Source organism: Tamandua tetradactyla, chromosome 3 (genome assembly GCF_023851605.1).
Source record: "Tamandua tetradactyla isolate mTamTet1 chromosome 3, mTamTet1.pri, whole genome shotgun sequence".
Lineage (NCBI taxonomy): Eukaryota > Metazoa > Chordata > Mammalia > Pilosa > Myrmecophagidae > Tamandua > Tamandua tetradactyla.
In genome coordinates this window covers 206,864,368-206,884,411 of record NC_135329.1, presented here as the reverse complement: position 1 = coordinate 206,884,411, position 20,044 = coordinate 206,864,368, and the positions used below count along the sequence as shown (strand labels likewise).

The following is a 20,044-nucleotide window of genomic DNA, read 5'->3' as shown; positions in this document are numbered from 1 at the left end:
AGTCTCACACATAAGGTAAAATTTTAAACTATTAATTACCATCTATTTTCCGCACCCTGCAGTAATGACATTCCTTTGTTCTCCCTCATGCAAAAACATTTTTAAAATTTGTACATTTAGTCACTATCATTATACACTCTAGGTATTCCTAGATTATACCATCTCGATCTTTATCATCTTTCTTTGTGATTTCATTTGTGCTCCCAGCCCTCCTCCCTCTATCATTCTCACATTCAGCTTCATTCAGTGTTTTAACATAATTGTAATACAGTTAGGTAGTATTGTGCTGTCCATTTCTGAGTTTTTTTTTGCATGGGCAGGCACCGGGAATCGAACCTGGGTCTCTGGCATGGCAGGCGAGAACTCTGCCTGCTGAGTCACCATGGTCCATCCAAACTATAACACATTTCTGAGTTTTTACATTCAGTCCTGTTGCACAATCTGTATCCCTTCTGCTCCAATTACCCAATATCTTACCCTATTTCTATCTCCTGATGGTCTCTGTTGCCAACAAAGTTCTCCAAGTTTATTCACTAATGTCAGTTCATATCAGTGAGACCATACAGTATTTGTCCTTTTGTTTCTGACTAATCTCATTCAGCATAATGTCCGTAAGGTCCATCCATGTTGTTACATACTTCATAACTTTCTTCTGTCTTACAGCTGCATAATATTCCATTATATGTATATACCACAGTTTGTTTAGCCACTCGTTTGTTGATGGACATTTTGTCTCCATCTCTTCACAATTGTAAATAATGCTGCTATAAACATTGGTGTGCAAATGTCTGTTTGTGTCCTTGCCCTCATGTCCTCTGAGTAGATACCTAGCAATGATATTGCTGGGTCATATGGCAATTCTATATTTAACTTTTTGAAGAACCACCAAACTGCCTTCCACAGTGGTTGTACCATTTGACATTCCCACCAATAGTGGATAAGTGTGCCTCTTTCTCCACATCCTCTCCAGCACTTGTCATTTTCTGTTTTATTGATAACAGCCATTCTGGTGGGTGTAAGATGATATCTCATTGTGGTTTTGATTTGCATTTCTCTACTAGCCAGGGAAGTTAAGCATCTCTTCATGTGCCTTTTGGCCATTTGTAGTTCCTCTCCCAGAGAACCTCTTTTATTGCTCAGATGTGGCCTCTCTCAGCCAACACAACAAACAAATTCACTGCCCTCCCCCTCTCTACATGGGACATGACTCCCAGGGGTGTAAACCTTCCTGGCAATATGGAACAGAAATCCTAGAATGAACTGGGACTCAGTATCAAGAAATTAAGAAACCCTTCTCAACCAAAAGGGGGAAGAGAGAAATGAGACAAAAAAAAGTGTCAACGGCTGAGAGATTTCATACAGAGTGGAGAGGTTATCCTGGAGGTTATTCTTACACATTATATAGATATCACCTTTTTAGTTAAGGTATATTGGAGAGGATGGAGGGAGGTGCCTGAAATGTAGAGCTGTTTTCCAGTAGCCATATTTCTTGAAGATGGTGGTATAATGATAAAGCTTTCGCAATGTGACTTTGTGATTGTGAAAACCTTCTGTCTGATGCTTCTTTTATCTATGGTATGGACAGATGAGTAAAACATAGGAATTAAAAATAAATAAATAATAGGGGGAACAAATGTTAAAGTAAATTTAGTAGATTGAAATGCTAGTGATCAATGAAAGAGAGTGGTAAGGGGTATAGAAAACAAATAGGGGAAACAAAGGCTAAAATATATTGGATAGATGGAAATACTAGCAATCAATGAGAGGGAGAGGTATGGGGTATGTTAGTTATGAGTTTTTTTTCTGTTGTCTTTTTATTTCTTTTTCTGAATTGATGCAAATGTTTTAAGAAATGATCATGGTAATGAATATACAACTATGTGACGATATTGTGAGTTATTGATTATATACCAAGAATGGAATGATCATATGGTAAGAAGGTTCATTTTTGTATGTTGTTATGTTAAAAAAAATTTTTTTTAATGTCAATTTCCCTCAGTGATCTACAAATTCAGTGCACTCCCGAACATAATTCCAGAAAACTTTTCTTTTCTGTAGAAATGGACAAACTGATTCTAAAATTTGTATGCAATGGCAAAGATTCTAGACTATCTAAAATAATTCTGAAAATGAAGGACAAGGTTGGAACACTTAGCCTACCTGATTCTAAGACTTACTATAAAAATGACATTAATCCTGACACTGTGGTATTGGCATAAGAACAGAAAAAATAGACGGGTGAAACAGAACAAGACCCTAGAAAGAGACCCACACATGTATGATCAGTTGAATTATTACAAAAATGCCAAAGTAATTCAATAAGGAAATAACATTCTTCAAAAACAGTGCTGGAACATTTGGATATCCATATGGAAGAAAATGATCCTCAACTTGAACCTTTTTCAATCTGTAGAAGTTAACTTGAAATGGGTCATAGATCCAAAGCTACAACTATAAGCCTCTAGAAGGAGAAAATTGTTGGAATTGTCAGATACACAAAGATTTCTTATTCAGGGTCCTAAAAGCACAAATCCATATATTGAACTTCATTAAAATTTAAAACTTCTACTCTTCCATGGACATCATTAAGAAAAGGAAAAGGCAAGCCAAAGGCTGGGAGAAAATATTCATATTTTATCTGACAAATAACTTGTATCCTATATGGATATATCTTCCAACCTAATAAAAAGAAGATAAGCAGCCCAATTAAAGAAAATGTGATAAAAGACTTTAACAGTCACTTCACAAAGGAAGATAGAAGAATAGCCAATAAGCACATAAAAAGCTGCTTAACACCATTAATTATCAGGGAAGCACAAATTAAAACTACAATGAGGGCGGGCCACTGTGGCTCAGTGGCGGAGCTCTCACCTGTCATGCTGGAGACCTGGGTTCGATTCCCAGTGCCTGCCCATGCAAAAACAATAAATAAAATAAAACTACAATGAAATACCACTGCACACTCAGTGGAACAGCACAAATTGGGAAAAAAAAAAAAACAAAAAACACCAGGGGTTGAAGATCTGGAGCGAACAGAAGTCTCGAGCACAGCTGATGGGAATGCGACATGCGACAGCCACTTTGGAGAACTGTTTGGCTACTCCTTATCAAGTTAAACACATATTTACCAAACGACTTAGCGGTTTCACTCCTAAGTACTTATCCAAGAGAAATCACAACATTTGTCCACACAAAAACTTGCATATCAATGTTTATAGCAGCTTTATTCCTAATAGCTGAAAATTGGTAACAAACAAAATGTTTTTCAATAGGTCAACTGTATAAACAAAATATGGTTTATCCATGCAAAGGATATAAAAAGGAACAAACCACTAATAAATGCAATAACGTGATGCATCTCAAAACCAGTATGCTGACTACAGGAGAGTATATATCACAGGGTTCCATTTATATGAACAGCCATAAAGGCAGGATTTAATCTAGAATGTCAGAAAGCAGATCGATGATTGTCTGGTGCCAGGTGGGGTGGGGACTGACTGCAATTAAGTGAACAAGGAAACTTTTAAGTGATAGAAATGTTTTATGACTTGATCATAGCGTGCTATTCATTTGCCAAAACTCACTGAATTATATACTTCTAATGGGTGCATTTTATTGCATGTCAATTATACCTCTTTACAGGTTAAACTGAGAGGGAGAGAGATGCATTGGTTGAGTATGATGAGAGCTCGTAACCCTTAGATTGGGTGTTGGGGTGGGGGGCCGCTCTGGTGGATATTGGGAGTGAAACCCTAATTGGTACTGGTTCAAGGAAAGGGAGCTGAGGAATTGGAGACAGCAAATATGGACAAGTTCTTCAGGACTTGTGATGTCAGGAGCAGCAGAGTCACCTGCTGGTGGGTGGCCACGAATATGGAGTCCAGAGTTTCTGTAAAGAAGGTATGTAATATCACTCCTGTGTGCAGAAAGGAGTAGCGATGCAGGAGGGAGTGGGACAACTGCTGGGGAGTCGTTCTCGAGTCTGTAGGAGGGAAAGGCTCTAGTGTGTTTGTGGAAAGAGCAGGGGAAGTGGGCATAGATGTAGCTGGCAAGAACATATAGAAGAGCTTCCAGTTTCTCGGTGGAAAGAGGCAAGGCCAGCGAATGAGGTGGGGTGGGGTGTTGTCAGGGAGGAGAGGAAGGTGGGGGAGTGAATGAACTAGAGGAGTCGAGTCGCAATGACAGGCCACTTACAGGGCCCCTGGACATCTGGAGTCCATGTTTTAAAAGCAAGACCAGGCTGCAAGGTTGTGTCCTGTTCTCCAACCATGCCCATTTCGGCAGCACAGGCAAGGAGCAGGCAAGGAGGTGGATTTATCTAGGATTGGATTTGTGCCAGGTGAATAAGATGGAGGGGCAGGGGTGCCATGGGTGTTTGCAAGGGGGGATTATAAGAAGGCCTGGGGTATCTAAGCTGGGGGAGGGGCAAGTGAGGGCCTGCGGGGAGTAGAGGATGGAGAAAGACAGGTGGAGTAGACGGCTGGTGCCTGGGGGCTGGAGGAGCCGATGGGGGCAGGGTACTGGAGGGAGCAGTGGGGAGCCCAAAGAGGAGATGGGAGGGTGTGACTGGGTATGACAGGAATGAGCTGATGAGATTCAGGATTTCTTGAGGGTTTGCTTGGAGACAGAGCATCCAGGAAGAAGTGAGTCCTTGACTTACAAAGGGCGCTCACCAGGACCCCAGAAACCAAACTTCCCTGGCCCCGGAGTTTAAGCTGATGAAAGTCCCAGGAAAAATTATGCATCACATGTGGGAGGGAAGTGGAAACCCCCCGGGTGGGCCCTCTCCTTCCCACAGCGCAGGCGGGCCCCAGTCTGGTGTCCAGTCTTAGGTCATTTCTATTAAAATCCTGTGACGTCTCCTCGCAGCCCTTCCTGGAATGCAGACAGCACAAGGACGTGGCTGCCTGAGTTCTGAGTGGTGGCAGGTGACTTCCAGGAGAGATTTCTTACCTGACTGTTCCCCCTGCTGCCGACTCCTCAGCCAGGGGAGAGGGAATGTGGGAGAACCTGGGGAGCCTGGGGGCCAGGTGGCCATCACTTCCTAGCATGGACGCCTGGACCCTTGCTTCTTGACTTATCCCCTACTGGTGCCTCTGGGCCTCTGGGCCAGGGATTCCCAAGTCCTGGCATGAGTTCCCCGGTTCATTCCAGGGAAGTGGCTGCGAGGGCCTCCTGACCATCCCAGGGAGGGGCTCCCAGAAGTGGGGAGGGTGACCCTGAAGGAAGGGCCACTCTCTCCCAAGGGCCCAGCCAGCCAGCTGCTCTCGCCCATCTCTGGGCAGGGAGCTGGCCAGAACTTGTGCCCACCCAGGTTGTAGAGAGACTCTGTGGTGACACTGCCTGGCCCTAGCCCAAGCCCTGCCCCTGACGGCCTGCCGGGCCTCGGTTTCCTCATCTCTGCAGTGGGCACAGCTGTGCCGCAGCCAGGGCACCCAGCACCGCAAGTCTCAGATTCTGACAGCACAGGACAAACCACAAGGGCACCAGAAGAGAAAGAACTCAGGCCCCAGGGGCCGGGCTCTCGAGCTGCCCAATGTGAGCATGGAGAGAGAGCAGTTCTGCTAGTCCAGGATGCCCCCAGCTGGCCGCCCTCCCTCCCCCTTCCCTCACCTCTTCCCCCTTCCCTGCCCCCCTCCACTCCTGCTCTGCTGGCCCCGGCAGGCCCCTCCTCCTGCTTTCTCCCCTCCCCTCCTGAGGACCCCTCCCCCCCCCAGCCGAGCTCCCCGGCCTGCCCCTCCTCAGCTTGCCCCCTCCCCACTTTCGAGCTCAGAAGGCCTGCAGCCTCAATGGTCCCCCTGGCCCCTGGCCCCCACCATGCTCATCCCCCCTCCTTCCCCAGCCCAGCCCCTTCCACCTGGCCCCCCTCACTGCTTATCTCTCTTCCTTGGCCGTTGCCCTTCTCTGGCCTACAGCCACCTGGGCAGACCCCTCCCACCCAGACACCCACTCCCCCCATCTCTGCACTCTTGGGCCTTCCCGTGAACCAAGCCAGGGGTCTGGTGCCCTGCCAATGGGCACCTGGACCTCTAGGAGCTTCAGGAATCGGGGCCCTGGTAGGTGCAGGGAGCAGCGGGGCTGAGCGGCTGCCACGAGCCTGCAGGGCCCTCGGGTGCTGCAGGAGGCCCCTCCTAGGTGGGTTCTCAGCCAACCGGGCGCCTGGCTTGAGTCACTGTGTGGGTGTCCCCTCCTTGCCGTCGTTCCAGAGGCCAAAGAAAAGGTTTGACCTTGGTTGGGGCCTCCAGGATCCTCAGAGACCCTACTGGAGGGGGGAGGCTGGACTCCTGGGCTCAGGGCGTCTCTCTGCAGCCCTCCCCACCACCACATGGCCAAGCATGGTCCACATTCAGAAGGAAGGACATCGCAGGGTGCCTGGTGTACACCCCTTCCCCAAAGCAGCCCCCCCAGGAGTCAGAGCTGGGGGCTCCCTTTGCAGGGCAAAAGCTGCGTGGAGAGGGAGCATCGCGACAGTGGAAAGGGGAGATGGAGGCAAAGGGCCCTGGAGGGCAGAAGTCCTGCTATAAATTATGGGGGTGTAGGTTTGAGGGGATACTGGGTCCCCTCTGGATTTGGTCTGGGGCTCCCTCCCCTGCCCCTGAGGATTCAAGGATTTGCTCTCTCAACTGCATCTCCCTGGGGCTCAGAGCAAAGCTCAGATGGCAATACCCAGGGCGCGGGCCCCATCCCCTCCAAGGGGACATTGCGACCTGGCTCCCTCCTGGCCACTCACAGCCCGCTGTATGTCAGGGCCCAAAATCCTGCTTTTCTCAGCCCCTGTCGCCTTCTCAGTCTTGGGAACGGCCTTCGTGCTCCGAAGCCCACTGTCTGCACTGCTGCTGCCGCATCCCCAGAACCCCCAGTGCTGACAGGCGGGGGTGACGGGTCCCTCGTGGCCGAGGGTACCAGGTGTGCAGACGCTTAGGAAGTGACCGCAGTCTGCGGAGATCCTGACCTTGAGCTCTGAACTGGCTGGTACCGGGCAGGAGGTGGGAGGTGTGGGCCCCCCCATGGCCCCGCCCCATGGTCAGCCCCTCCTCTCTCCCTCTGTGCCTGGACGCGGGTCCTACACAGGCTGTTTGCAGGTGGACCTTGCCCCAGGCACAGGCCAAAGAACCAGGGACAGGGATGAGTCCCAACTCTCAATCTGCAGTCCCCTGTATCTGTTTACTGTGGGGCGTCTTCTATGGGGTACTCCAAACCCTCTGATCCAAAATCAAATCACTTGCCTCCCAGCTAGACTTTGGAGCCCATTGCAGCCCCTCCTTTAGAATGCCCTGTGACCCCTCTCGTTCCAGTGTCCCAGTGTCAGAAACCTAGAATCATTGTTGATGCTCCAGCACCCTCTCCTCCTACACAACTGGTTCCCAGTCTTTTCTGGAGCCCAAGCTTCCTGCTGAGCTCCTCCACCCCTCTGTTCAGGAAGCATTTCCTTCCGGAACCCTTAGAGCCTGAAGTTTGCTTTATTCATCTTTGCATCCCAAATACTGTGTGCATGGTAGGTCCTCAATAAATGTCTTTTGTCTGTGAACCGAAACCTGCTTCTTAAAGTTTGACTTTTCTATAATGGCAAATTAACAAGATCATGTCCTCAATGTCAAATTTTAATAAGCCTGACTCATTCTACTGCTGCAAAATTCCATCCTGCTTCTACCGAGAAATATCATTAAATGCTTGAGGTAGTAAGTTTTTGCTCTGAGGCTAGATGGATTTCCATTACAATACACTTACGTGGTTATGTTTAAATTTTTATTCGCCCGTTTTATAGAACTATTGGAAAAGGAAATGAATTTCTCACAATCTCATCTTCCTAGCACCACTAACATTTTCTTTCTTTTCTATTTCACCATTAATTTGTTAAATGGTTGTTTATTTACATAGTTGGAATCCCGATTTATTTCCTTAAATTTATAGCTTATATATTATTCCACACTGCTAACAATCTAATAAAATTCTTTCACATGATTAACCAAATGTTTCGCTTTTGTTGAGTTGTGTTTCCCTCCTCGTACATCATTTTCCATAGCGTGCATTCCTTAGAACAAAGCCTTAGAGTTGTTTTTATTGAGTTGTGGACTTTCTGAGAAGCGTTTCTCTGTTATGCTGGATTTGAACTCCTTGGAAATCCTCTTAGGTTATTGCCTCTGCAAGTGCCGCCTGCAAGAATATTTTCAAGTTCTTCTCAGACTGCATCCTGGAGTGGTCATCATGAGCACGAGGTTCCCGTAGTAGGAGAAAGGTGACTCCGTGGTAGGTCACTGTCACAGGCCCAGGCAAGGCTTGCCAGCACCCTGACTCTGTCCTCTCCAGGCCGGGCAGCCATCCTGCTCCGCACGGCGGCTGAGGACCTCCAGGGGGTCGGGAAGCCGCATCAACTCCAGAAATGCGCCGGTGGGGCTGCGGGGGCTCCGGGCAGGGCTTCCGGGCGGACCTGCCTGAGAATATGCAGCTTGTGCTTCTGAGTGGGCTTGCATTTTCTGACCTTGTGCAGCTGTGTGACACCAGTCTTTGGGCGTGTTTGTGTCTGGGCATGTGTGTCTGTTTTTGGGAGCATCAGCATGTGCGGGTGTCCTTGTGTGTGAGTGTGTGTCTCGGGGTTAGTGTGTGGGGGCGAATGTGTGGTAGGTCCTGGGTATGTGTGTGTGTGTCTGGGTACATGTGTGCATCTGTGTGTCTCTGGGCGCACGTGTGTGTGCACGCCTGTGCTTCTGTGTTGTATTTAGATTCTGTGTGTCTATGTGCATGTGTGTGGCTCTGAGTGTGTGTGATGTCTCTGGGTGTGGACATGTGTCTGGTTACATATGCACATATATGTGGGTCTCTGGGTGTGTGTGTGCATGCCCCCTCGGGAATGTCTTGTGTGTGTGTGAGTGTGATATGTCTGGGTGGGAGTGCATCTCCAGGGGATCTGGCTGCAGCCTTTGAAGGTGGGAAGACCACAAGGCAGCCTGATTCTTCTGGGCGCTGGGCACTGGGCCCCTGGCAGAGGCCCCTCACGACCAGGGCGGCCTGCTGTCCACACCCTTCCCGGGCCCAGAAGGAAGGGGTTCCTGCTGGAGAAACCGACGGGCCCTGCCTCGGGCTCTGCGCCCCTCCCCCCTGGGGGCCTGGGCCCACCCACGGGCTCCCCGAGAGGAGAGGGTCCGCCTTCTCGGGGTGCTCCAGACATTCCCGCGCGCTGGCGGCCGGCCCGGCCCCGGGAAACCCGCAGCCCTTTGTCCGGCTGTGGCGCTGGGAGCGTTTTGTTGGAAATGTGGTCACCGCGGCACTGAAAGCGGGGTGCCTGCCAGCCTTCTCGGGGTGGGGAGTAGGAGAGGATGTAGGCGCCCCAAGCCCAGGTGTTTCCTCCAAGACCCCGGGTCTCTGGCTGTGAAGGGGCCCATGGGTGCTGCTGCTTCCAGGTGGTGGCAGAGGTGGAGCTGGTGGGCATCGGGGCCACGGGGACAAAAACGGGCCACCAAGAGGCTCTGGGGCCCCTGAGGACAGTGTACGGGAAGAGAAGAGAACAGCACTGCCAGCTGTAGGCAAGGACCCTGGGTGGGGGCAGGGGGCAGGGCAGCACCTGACCGGGACAGTATCCTTCACTGGGGGTCGGAGTCAGGGCTGGGAGAGGGGACTGTCCCCAGGGCACCCACCCCATGCAGGGACCAGCCGCTCCCCGTGTGCCTGGGACTGGCCTGGTGTCAGTGCTGAATGTCCACTGTCCCAGGAAGCCCCCAGTCCTGGGCACACCGGGACAGTTGGTGACCCTGACCCCATCCCAGGAAGCAACTGGGGCGTCCCCTGAGGGCAGCCACCCTCTGAGCCTGCTGACAGGAAGCTGACCTTTGCCAGGAAGTGACCTCAGGCCACGGTGGGGGGCGGGGGACTGTGGCGGGAGGCTGGGGTGCTGACCCCCCCCCTCCCCCGCATCTGGCACTGAGCTCGGGCTTGGGGCCACCAGCGGAGACTGGCCTTGCTCCCAGCTGTCTGTCACCTCACGCCCGGTGTCCAGACCTGGCCCGAGAGGTCCCCGGCAGGAAACGCTGACGGGGCCCAGGGGCCGAGCGGGTCACTGGGGACCCAGAGACGCCACAGTTGAGCTCTGGGCGAGAGCTGCAGCGCAGCCCTTGTGGGTTGGTTAGGCCACAGGGTGGGGTGGGTTGGGGAGGGAGGTGACGGCTTTCTTAGCTGAAGGGCATGGGAGCAGAAGCCACCGGGCCGAGGGGACCCCTCAGGCAGCAGCCCGGGGACCATGGCCTCCACAGTCACTAGCCCTGAAAGGGAGAGTTCAGACCACGGCCTGACCACACAGGGCTGGGTGGGCAGGCAGGATGGGGTGACATGGTGACCTCTGAAGTGGCTGTGGGTGTGACCTCAGAGGGGGCCTCTGAGGCCTGGTAACACCTCCCCTAAAGGGCCCTGGAGCAAGAGTGGGTCTGTGCCAGGCCCCAGCGCCCGGGAGGGGACACGGAGCCCAGCGCCCGGGAGGGGCTGAACCCAGCGGGCCAGGAGCAGTGAGGGAGGCACTGCCGGGGGGAGGGGAGGCGGCTGCACGCCTGGCAGAGCCCACGGAGCCCAGGTCACCTCATGCCACGGGGCCCCCGATGCTGCACGGCCCGAATGTGGGCCAGGCTCCCCCCTTCCGTCTGTATCAGCACCCACGGCATGAGGAAAACTGGGCAGATTGGGGGGCCTTTGGGTGGGGGTCCTAGGCCACCTGCTGCTTCAGCTCACGGAGCCTGAGCTGGTTTCCGTTTAATCTGAGTGTGTGGAGGTGACATGGCTGGACACATCCCCTATCAGGGCCTGCCTGGAGTCCCGCTCTCGGGAGGTCACCCCACTAGCTCATTCTGCGGGGCCTGGAGGAGTCTCAGGACTGCGGGAGGAGAAGAGCGGGGACAGGACAGAGGTTTGGAGATACCCCATCAGCCCTGCTCCCCGTGGAGCTCACCCTGGGGCCAGCAGGCTCAGAGGGACAGCGAGCAGGGGGACCCTGTGTCCCAGGGGTTCGGAGCCCGCACCCTGCTGGGTCCTGTGGACGCAGTAGCTGAGAGAGGGACTCTTGGGACAGGGAGGGGAGTGGGGCCTGCTCCTACGGGAGGGTGCGGGGGGCTCTAGGATGCAGGGCCCCCCAGGGTGCAGCAAGCTGCTTGCCTGGTGGGTGGACCCCTTCCTCCACAGGTGGCACGTTCAGGTCCCCCCAGTCCTGTGGCGAGAGCCCCTTTGTACACAGGGGCTTTGAAGAGGTAGTCACGATGCAGCTGCACAGAAGAGGGGCCCTTCGTCCAGTGCCTCCTTGTCCACTGAGGCAAAGGAAACTGGACAGGGAGATGCCCAGGGGCCACCAGAAGCCAGAAGTTAGCAGAGCGCTGTGCCTCCGTGGGAAGGCCAAGCGCCCTAAGGAGCGCCCGCCTGCCTGACGGACAAGCAAGTCTTGTTGCCTCTGAACCCGTGAGCCATTTTCCTATTGTCAAACCAACCCGTTTATGGGAAACTAAGACCCTGTCCTCTCCCAATGCTCAGCGCTTGGACTGTCTGTCCACCTGCTGCTGCCACAGGCAGACAGGTCACCCCTTCCTTGGGCAGCTTTTGCCCTCCAAAGGGAGCCCCAGGCGCTGACTCCTGGTGGGGGGCTACTTTGGGGAAGAGGTGTACACCAGGCACCCTGCACTGTCCTTCCTTCTGAATGTGGACAGTGCTTGGCCACGCGGCAGTGGGGAGGGGGGCAGAGAGAGACGCCCTGAGCCCAGGAGCCCAGGAGTCCAGCTTCCCCACTCCAGTGGGGGCTCTGAGGATTCTGGAGGCCCCAACCAAGGTCAAACCTTTTCTTTGGCCTCTGGAACGATGGCGAGGAGGGGACACCCACCCAGTGACTCAAGCCAGGTGCCCGGTTGGCTGAGAACCCAGTTGGAGGGGCCTCCTGCAGCACCCGAGGGCCCTGCAGGCTCGTGGCAGCCGCTCAGCCCCGCTGCTCCCTGCACCTACCAGGGCCCTGATTACTGAAGCTCCTAGAGGTCCAGGTACCCATTGGCAGGGGCGCCAGTCCCCTGGCTTGGTTCATGGGAAGGCCCAAGGGTGCAAAGATGGGGGGAGTGGGTGTCTGGGTGGGAGGGGTCTGCCCAGGTGGCTGTAGGCCAGAGAAGGGCCAGAGGGAGGGCAACGGCCAAGGAAGAGAGATAAGCAGTGAGGGGGGCCAGGTGGAAGGGGCTGGGCTGGGGAAGGAGGGGGGATGAGCAGGGTGGGGGCCAGGGGCCAGGGGGACCGTTGAGGCTGCAGGCCTTCTGAGCTCGAAAGTGGGGATGGGGCAAACTGATGAGAGAGGGGAGCTTGGCTGGGCAGGGAGGGGTCCTCAGGAGGGGAGGGGAGCAAGCAGGAGGAGGGGCAGGCCCGGGCCAGCAGAACAGGGGTGGAGGGGGCAGGGAAGGGGGAAGAGGTGAGGAAAGGGGGAGGTGGGGTGGCTGGCTGGGGGCGTCCTGGACTAGCAGACTGCTCTCCTCCATGTTCACAGCGGGCAGCATGAGAGCCCGGTCCTTGGGGCCTGAGTTCTTTCCCCCAGTGCGCTTGTGGTTTGTCCTGTGCTGTCAGAATCTGAGAATTGTGGTGCTGGTGACCCGGCTGCGGCACAGCTGTGCCCACTGCAGAGATGAGAAAACTGAGGTCCAGCAGTGGTAGTTCAAGTCTTGTTGGGATCGGATCTGGGCGTGTGTTTTTGCGAAAGGCCAGGAAGCCATGGGAGCAGGCCGTGGGATAAGGAGACCTGGCTGGAGATGATGGTTGGGAACTAAGCAAGAACACGGGGGCTCCTGCACACCCCACTCAGCAGCTGGAAGACACAGCAGTGGCCGGAGCCATGGCAGCCTCGTGTCACCGTCCTTGTACTTAACACCATCATGAATTCAGAACGTTGGGTGTTTTGTTGAGCCAAAAAGCCTCTGTACCTTTCTTCTTATAAATATTCATTGCTATGCTGTCTTCATTTAGAAGAGGTGTAGATCCAGTTATTTTAATGAACACTGAAGACTTCCCCTTACATAATAACTTCACTTCATATAACATTGTGTGCATGATGTAACAGAAATCTGGGTACCTTTATTGAAATCTATGTAATTTAAAAATTACATAATATAATAAAGTAAGGCTTCTGGTCACCTTTGATTATAGGACAAGTATCCCTCAAATTCATAAGTAATTTTCTTCATTCAAAACCAGGAAGACAGGGAAGGAGGTTTTGTTAGTGTGACAAACTCTGGCATTTTCTCTTGCTCAAGGCAACAATGAAAGGCTGTTGCTGGGGCAGGTCCCTGGAGGAGATAGGTAGGGTGGGCTGAAGGTGAGAGGGCGACACCTGTGGTCGTTGGTTGGCTGCAGAATGAGGCTCAGGGCTTTGTGACTGACAATCCATATTTTCTCTATGCAGTAGGAGGCAAAGATTTCTGTGGGTGGTGGGGCGCTGGGGGCGGGCCGCTGAGGTGGACTGAGGTTGGTCTAGCACCAGGAGAGGGGGCGCCGGTGCCCCGAGGATCCGTCAGTGCCAGCTGCTGTGTTGGGTGGCTCCATCGCCGGTTGGAGTGTTTCCCACGGGCTCAGCAGCTGGGCGAGGAGTGGAGAAGGGGCAGGGGGCCTGGCTCCACACCGGACGTGAACTGGGCAGTGGAGAGGCAGGGCTGGAAGGCCCCGGCCTCCTGAGCAGGGTGGTGGGAGAGCTGGGAGGAGATGGGGCCTTGGCGGCTGACCTGCGGGGAGAAGGGAAGGGGAGGGAGGCTATCCTGAGGGCCAGGGTGTGGAGGGAGGAGCCTTCGAGGGAATAAAGGGGCCTGGACTAGTGTTCTGGGTTGGACCGTGTTCTCCAAAAAGACAGGATGAAGTTCTAACCCTGAGTACTTCAGAATATGACCTTATTTGAGTATGAGCTTATTTGGGCCACTGCAGCTGGAATTACTGAAGATGAGGTCATCCTGGAGGAGGTGGCCTTTGCTGCACTGTGACTGCTGTCCTGCTAGGGATGGCCTTTGCTGCAGTAGGATCAGTGTCCTTCTAAGAAGGGGAGAGACCAGGGAGAGGGCCGGGTGCAGATGTGGGCAGGTGCACCCACAGCCAAGGGAGCCAGGAAGGGGCAGGGAGGGGTCCTCCCGGCAGGTTTCAGGGGCACATGGCCCTGCCAGCATCATGACTTCCGGCCTCCAGAACCACGAGAGAATAAATGTCTGCTGTGCTCAGCCAGCTCGTTTGCAGCCCCAGGAAAGGAGGAAGACAGATGGCAGTCCCAGCTGCGGCCCTGGGAGCCAGGCAGGTGCTGCGGGTTAAGGGCTGCTGGGCTTTCAGTAGCTGGTCACACTGTCTGCGTCTCTGTCCCCACACCTGCAATGTGGGGATGACTGGGTCCCTGCCCCACTGGGCTGGGCAAGGAATCAGAGAGGAGGAGAACCTGGTCGGGGGCTGTCTTCAGCCCCCAGCCCCGTGAGGACAAGTCGGGGCTCTCGGGCACCACTGCCTTGGTTCAAATCCCAGCTCTGCTTCTTGCAGGCTGTGTGCATTTGGGCTCAGTACTCGACCTCTCCGTGCCTCAGTTTCCTCCTCTGTAAATGGAGCTGCTAAAAGTAAATGCCGCAGGCTGTTGGAGCCCAACTGATTGTGAAGTGTGGCCCTTAGGATGCCCGATAGAAATGGTGGGGAATGGAGTCTCCTTGAGCTGCGGGGCTGTCTCCGGGGGCAGCAGCCTGGGCAGGGGTCAGGTGCGGTGTGAGCCGGGCGATTTGGTGATGATAGCAGGCAGGGCTAGAGGATGGTGGCCCTGGGGAGAGGGGTTTCCCATGAGAATTGGGGGTGGGGTGGGTGCGGAGGGCAGGCGGCAGACCTCCTGGAGCCCCGGCCTGCCAGCCCCTTGGGAGTGGAGAAGCAATTTCATCCTCCACCCCTGGATTAAAAGAAAAGGAACAATGAGAGCAAAGATTTCTAGGCAGGAGATGAATGCCATCCTTTTACAAACGATAGAGGGGTGAAGATGAAGTATAAGGCATTCCATGGGGAAAAGGGCTGCTTTCATGCCAAGATTTAAAACTCCCATTCAGGAAAGCGAAGATGTAAAAGGTACATTTGTGCGCAAGGGGTGGCGTGGGGAGAAAACACCCCGCCACACAGGACGGGTAGACACTTCATAAAGCAAAAGAGAAGTGTAAGCCCCTGAGGGACACGTGCCCAAAGGACATCATGAGACGAAGCATGAAAAGAAAATAAATTCGGAAGTGTCCACACACCCCTCAACGACCCTAGGAAATAAGTGGGAGCGGGTAGCTGTGAGCCTGCAGAGGTGAGGACGGCTGGACTCAGGGGAGGCCCCAGAAATGAGAAGGACCTTGCCGAGCAGAGGGAGCCCCAGGGAGCTCCTGCTGAGCCCAGGGCTCTGGTTCCGAGGGCCAGACCTCCTTGTGAGAACCTGGACAGGCCAGGACTGCACTTATTCCTTCCTGTGTTTTTTAGACACAGGCCAGAGTGGGACGACCTCGCCTGCTTATGTCAAAGCATGATGTCATAGCAGCCACGGGCACCACCCCTCCCTGCGCTCAGCAGGTACGGATGCTTCAGACTCCCGTCTTCTCCAGAACCGGAGGTCTTTATGACATTTGTGGTCAAGTCAGACCGCCCCGTCTGGATGGTCTGCCCTTCCTGTGCCAAGACCAGGTCTTCGTCCCAAGTGGCCCCCACGGCCACGCAGGAAAATTAAGGAAGGACAGGGAGGTGCTGGCACACTGGGTCATGAAAGGAAGTGAAGGCAAGTCCACAGGCAGATGTCTGGGCATCCAGAACCTGCTGCCTTCAGTGGACTGTCGCATCCCCGTGGAGCTAGGGGCGGGGTGAGTGAGGAAGCAGGGATTCTAGAACCTTGCTGCTCCCTTGCAGGCTTCCCCCATCCTGCCTTGGTACTCAGCAACGTTGGCCTTAGAGCGTGTCAGCGGCCCATGTGCCACTTTCACGCTGGCTGGACACTGTCCTCATGTGTGCTCCCACTGAGGTCCGATGGAGTCACCCAGGCAAAAGGCCTTGGCTGAGCCAGGGAACAAGAACAGAGGCAGAAGCCGGAGGTTTGGGGTGAGGCAGCGGCGGGGAGCAGCCGGACTCGAGGCCCATCTCCCTCTCGTTCCTTTCCTCCCGCCCCGGCCCACCCTTCTCCGCTGGGGCCTCCCTTTTTCTCTGCCAGCCTCCTCCTCTAAGGAATGTCCCATTCTCAGTTTTGTAACTTTTCCTTTCTTTGAATGGACCCTTTAGGGGGACACCAAGCAGACATAAATGTCAGGGGGGTGGGGGCCTCAGTCACTGAGTACCAGGCGCTCCCCCTCCCCCACCCCGTGTCCTGATGGTGTCCAGGTGCTGTGGCCTGGCGGGACCCCCACTGCCCGGTACCTGGTAGATGATGAGCAGACATTTGTTGATTGAATGAGTGAATGGATGACCCCCCAGGTGAGAGATGAGGGCGTGGGCTCAGAGGAGCGAGGAGGTGCCAGGTCCAAGGTTGCAGGGCTGCTGCGTGGGGGCAGTTGACTCGAACCCGGGCGGGGCTGCCTGAGGCTTTGGTCGGAGCCAGCTGCCTTGGCCAGCCCTTCTCTGACGCCTCGTCGCCTCCCTCCTGTCCTGATCTCCTCCTGCCACGGCTGCTAGGACACTCGTCCCCGCCCTCACCCCACGTTGACCCCCGCAGCCCTGGGGATCTGTCCAGTGTCCAGGCCCTCAGCGGCCCCTTCCCACCATGGCCGGTTCTGATTTGGGTGAGCGACGCGATGCACAGACGTCAGAAGTTTCTCCTTTAGGGGACAGCGGCTCGTGCGCCGTTCCTGTGCAGAGACTGGGCTCCCTGGGACCCCCTCACCCCGCGTGCCCCTGGACAATGTCTGCTCTGCCGTCCAGCCTCAGCTCTGGCCGTTCCTTCCTACTGGCCTTGGCTGCCCAGAGAGACCCCGAGGCTCCCCCAGGCTGTTCTCGGGGCCTCCAGCATCTTCCTCCCTCACCCTGTCCCTGGAGTTTCAGCCCCGGCCCCTGCCAGGTTCCTGGACAGCCCCGGGGCAGTGTTGGGGCCTCGTGGCGCAGCTCTGGCCAGCGAGGTCATCCTGGCTGGTCCTGGAGGCAGGTCTTGGAGCTGCCTGCGGGCAGGGCGGACTTTGCTTAAAAGAACGAGGCGGGTCCCGCTTCCCAGGAGGAGGATGCAGTGAGCTCCCGGGTGCGCTGGCCCCCAGGCTCGGACGCTGCCCCACGGGGTGAAATCGCAGGTACGCACCCCAGTGGCCCGTCACCCTCCATGCCCACCCAGGCTCCCAGAGCTTGTGACTCGTTCTGGGTGTTGAGGGGGTGGGGCAGGGCTGGCGTGGCTGGTGCTGGGTGGTTTAAGGAGAACCTTTGGAGAAAGAAAGTTCTTTATATTTATGACTCTGTGGGGCCGTGGCAGGGGGTGGGGAGAGAGAGGCAGGAGGGGGGTTGGGGGGAGAGGCCCGAGCCGCGGGGTGGGCCTGCCTGCCCCTAACCAGCCCGACCCTTTGAGTCTCTCTAGACCCCATGTTCCCCTGCAAGGGCCCCCGCCGCCTTTCTCCCCTGCTGAGGGGTCGCTGGCAAACCGCAGCAGAGAGCAAAGCCTGAGAAAGCCAGCTCCCAAGGGGAGATGACTTGTTGCATGAAAACCATTTGCTGCCAAACAGCACAGGAAGTTCTCTACCTTTTGTTAAAGAGAGAGAGAATGAAAATATATATGCATACATGCTCTGACAGAAATTCTAGAAGATCTCCGGTGGTTAACAGTGGTCCCCAGAGGGGTGTGTGGGTCAGTGGAGGTGACACACTTTTGGGGGGAGACACACCTTTTACTACATGCCTCTCTATATGCATTTCAATTGTGTGCTTGTGTTCAAGAATTTAAAAAGCCACAGCAAGAAAACAGAAATATCCTTCTAAAGAAGGGAGTCAGAGGGGAGCTGGGCAGGGCTCCCTGGGGGGAAGGGGCTGAGCAGCGTCACCCCTCCCTGTGGGGACCAGGCTCAGGGGGCCAGAGCCCACCCCGCAGGCCGCCGTGGGCACCCACACCTGCTCCTGGGTCCCTCCTGTGCCCAGATGCCCTGACCCAGCTGGACGCTGAGATTCGGCCGGGAGGGGCCTGGCGTGGGGAAGGCCTGCCCAGCGCCTGTGGCTGGTGCCCAGGCCAAGTTGGCGCTCCGAGGTGCCAGCCCACCTTGCAAGCACCAGTCTGATCACAGAGCCAGAGGTGGATGGCAAGAGCCTGGAAGACCGTCTCGGTCCCGTCGTCCTCCTCACCGCGCACTGGCGGGCCCAGTTCCAGGGTGCAGGTGGCTTCCCTGCAGCTGCACAGGGTACCACTTTATTTATACAGGGGCACCCCGTGTGCTGGAGTGAATTACCCCGACCCACCCCGGGGAGTTTCTACTCCTGCAGATACCTGAAAGTCAGAGCATGCACGCCTGTTAAAAATAACCCCAGGCCTCGGTCTTCCGCCCCAGTACCCGCCCCCACCGCCCAGCCCCGGGCTCTGGACACCGCGTCCTGGATCGCAGCCCAGACTTTTCTGATTTGTGGCAATTGGTGCGGATTCCCTGTTGACAGGCATGGGTGAGTTTCAGCTCTCCCGGCCCTGGAGATGGGAGGCCTCTGGGGGAATCTCTGCTCTCAGGGTCCTTGAGGGCTGCCCAAGCCTAGCCCGAATCTCTGGGGTGCCTGGGCTAGAGAAGCCAGGGTCAGGAGCACAGGGCCTCGCCGAGGCACGGCCCACCCAGCGCCCTGCCTGCCGTCCTTGCAGACACACCTGGGGACCCGATGCAACCCCCAGGCTGGGGCCTAACTGAGAAAGTGTCCAGCTCCCACCACCCCGCTGTGGGCAGTGAATCTGAGCTCTCAACCCAGGGGTTCTGGAAGCCGTGGTGACCTTTCTCGTGATTCCCCAAGAAAGCACACTTTGTGTGTGTGAGCCGCTTCCTTCTCTTCCAAAGGTTTCCCAAGGCCTCGACACACATAGGGATGCTTCACTTTACTTAATTTTTTTGGACGCTCAAGGAGCATATGGTTCCCCCAAAAGAGCAGGGGCTGGGTGGAGACCCTCCTCCTGGAGCCCCACTTTCCCGGGTCCGGCCGTCCAGCGCATGGTGGTGGGGTGGACCACCTCCAGACCCCAGAGGCAGAGCCCCTCCATCAGGTAAGGCTGATGATACCGGAGCCTCACGAAGAGCTGGTCCCACCCCCTCATTTCACAGATGAGGAAGCTGAGCCCCAGAGAGGGGAAGTGACTCTCCCCAGAGCAGGCCCGGGCCCAGACGGCAGGAGAACATACCTTCGCCCGGCTCACTCAGCAGCACCGTGCCACTGCCAGGTAATGTTCCCTGGGTCACGCAAAGGAGCCAAGGCCCGCAGCTGCTGACCTGGCCTTGCTCTTGTGGCAGCAGACTGCTTCCCTAAGGACAGCAAGTGGCTTCCCTGAGGTCACCGGGCTCTCGTGCTCCCTCTGTCCACACCTGTGCCCATACCTGCTGCCCTGGGGGCTGTGGCCACGGCAGAGGCTGCCTCCGTGACAGCAGCAGCAGCAGTCAGGGGCCCGGCTCGTCCCCTAATGGTGGGTGACATTTCTCTATGAACCTCTGACTTCCTCCTGATTTGAGTCAGTGTGGGGAAACCTCCCCGTAGGCGGCCTGGGAGACTTTCTCAACACCGGCTTGCGTGCCGCTCTCCTCTCCCCGCCGGCAGCCGGCTCCCCCAGAATCTCTGGGGGAAACCACCAAGTACCTGAGATCACGCATCTCGGGAATTGTCATATAACTCGCTTGCGGCAGGCCAGCCACGGGGCAGGGACTCCAGGCCCAGCCATGGCCAGCTGAGCAGCTCCCCCGGCCTCAGTTTGCCTCACAGGGAAATAGGGGCAATTGCGGCTTCTCCCTCGCGGGGCTCTTGGGAGCAGTGGGTGGTGTGCGGGGCTTGGCTGCTAGCTGGCATCTGGTGGGCTTCAACTGCTGCTTTATCTTATAACCGGATGGCTCTTCAGTGGCCTCAGGGTCTCTTGGAGAGGCTGGGGGGAACTGCAGCA

General features: G+C 55.5%; 1 protein-coding gene across 3 annotated transcripts in view; it reads left to right on the top strand.

Annotated features, from left to right (window-relative positions):
- GPR55 (G protein-coupled receptor 55) overlaps positions 1-20,044 on the top strand; it is a 57,329-nt gene that overhangs the window by 19,719 nt on the left and 17,566 nt on the right. Inside the window, exons 1-2 of one of the 3 annotated variants that reach the window (XM_077155404.1) lie at positions 18,479-18,582; positions 19,221-19,336. The exons of 1 other annotated variant lie outside the window; for it this stretch is intronic. The gene's annotated coding sequence lies outside the window, so the exon portion shown is untranslated. Of the gene's footprint in view, positions 1-18,478; positions 18,583-19,220; positions 19,337-20,044 lie in introns of those variants that run through there. One more of the 3 variants, XM_077155405.1, reaches the window with a different exon arrangement.